Below are 1,709 nucleotides of genomic sequence, written 5' to 3' on the forward strand. Positions count from 1 at the left end.
AATTCTCTTTTCCAATAGTTAAGAAAGTATCGTTTAGTTATTTCTGTTAATTAGTCATAGTTTAAAAACCCATCTAAATCATTGGTTGCACTTAGATTAAGTGATTACTTGCATTCTCGGTGCTTTGATTTCTCTCAGAACTGGTTCGACAATCATTTATACTACAACATTTGTCTTAGGAGCCTTGAAAACTCCTAACATCAAATTGGCGCCGTTGCCAAATTCTGAGTAGATTTGAACATTGAGATTTAGTCAATTGCTTGAGACTAAGTCATTTTTATTTTCTTTTGTTACTGACTCTTCTTCACCTCCCTTTAATCTACAGGTGTATGAACTTGAGGAGCAAGGGTCCATCAAACCTAGTTCCAAGAGCAGCAGACATCAGAGCTTTAGAGAGAGAGTGTGCTAGAAAGAGAAGAGAAGAAGAACATCAGGCTCAATTGCAGAGACTGAACACTGACATGGGAGACGTTCATCAAGAAGATGCAGGCGTCAATGGCGCTAACAACAATGGTCCACCTAACCAACAGCGAGCAGCTCGCCCCATTGGCACTTACGACCGTCCCAACATTCATGGTCATAGATTGGGAATCCGAGCACCCGCCGTGGCAGCCAACAACTTTGAGATCAAGTCAGGACTCCTCAACGTGATTGAGAACAACAAGTATCATGGCTTGGCTCTAGAGGATCCATTTGATCACTTGGACAGGTTCGACAGCTACTGTGGGTTGTCAAAAACCAATGGTGTGTCCGAAGATGCCTTAAAGCTCAAGCTATTCCCTTTCTCTTTGGGGGATAAGGCACGTCAGTGGGAGAAGTCTCTACCCAGCGACTCCATTACCACTTGGGATGACTGCAAGAAAGCATTCTTGGAGAAGTTCTTCTCTACTTCAAGAACTGCTAAGCTGAGAAACGAGATCTCCAGCTTTCAACAGAAGGGCTTGGAAGGTTTCAGTGAAGCCTGGGAGAGATTCAAGGGCTATCAAGCTCAATGCCCACACCATGGTTTCTCTAAGGAGAGCTTGCTGAGCACATTCTACCGTGGTGCTCTCCCTAAGTACAGAGCCAGACTGGATACAGCTAGTAATGGGTTCTTCTTGGGGAGAACTGAGGAGGATGCAGAGGAGCTGGTTGACAACATGGTTAAGAGTGATGCAGTCTACAGTGGAGACCACGACAGAAGCAGTAGAACTGAGGATAAGCAAACGAGGAAGGAGTTGAAAGCTCTACAGGATAAGATAGACATCCTCCTTGCTGATAAAGCTACCCAAGAGCAGCTGCACTTTGTCGGCAACCCAAGCCAAGAGACACCAGCTGTTGTCCATGAAGTTGAGGGTTTGGAAGGTCAGGAAGAGCTGTGTTTCATCAACAACAATGGTAGCTGGTACAAGAAAGAACCCAACTTTCAGTACAACAACTACCAACAGAAGTCCTATTCCAACAACCAGCAGAGTGGTTATCAGCCTCGGAACAATCAGCAAGGCAGCTATCAACCTCAGCAGAACCCTCCTCCTGGTTTCAACAACAAGGGCAACCATTCTTCCCAACAACAATCTAATCCCTCTACCTCCACTCCTCAAGTCAGCAGCACTGATGCTCTACTGAAACAAATCCTGGAGTCCCAAACAAGAAGTGAGAAGCATGTTGGCTATGAGTTGAAGAATCTTCACTCAAAGATTGATGGGAGCTACAATGAGCTCAACAACAAG

The 1,709-nt window shown here is 45.0% G+C and overlaps 1 non-coding gene across 1 annotated transcript; it reads right to left on the reverse strand.

Annotated features, from left to right (window-relative positions):
- Positions 1-902: 902 nt before the first annotated feature.
- Positions 903-1,009, reverse strand: LOC125596871. The gene has a single exon (XR_007331290.1). It is a non-coding gene; the product is annotated as a small nucleolar RNA R71 (small nucleolar RNA).
- Between the last annotated feature and the right edge of the window lie 700 nt (positions 1,010-1,709).

The sequence above is a fragment of the Brassica napus genome, unplaced genomic scaffold, assembly GCF_020379485.1.
Source record: "Brassica napus cultivar Da-Ae unplaced genomic scaffold, Da-Ae ScsIHWf_1315;HRSCAF=1878, whole genome shotgun sequence".
Taxonomy (NCBI): Eukaryota; Viridiplantae; Streptophyta; class Magnoliopsida; order Brassicales; family Brassicaceae; genus Brassica; species Brassica napus.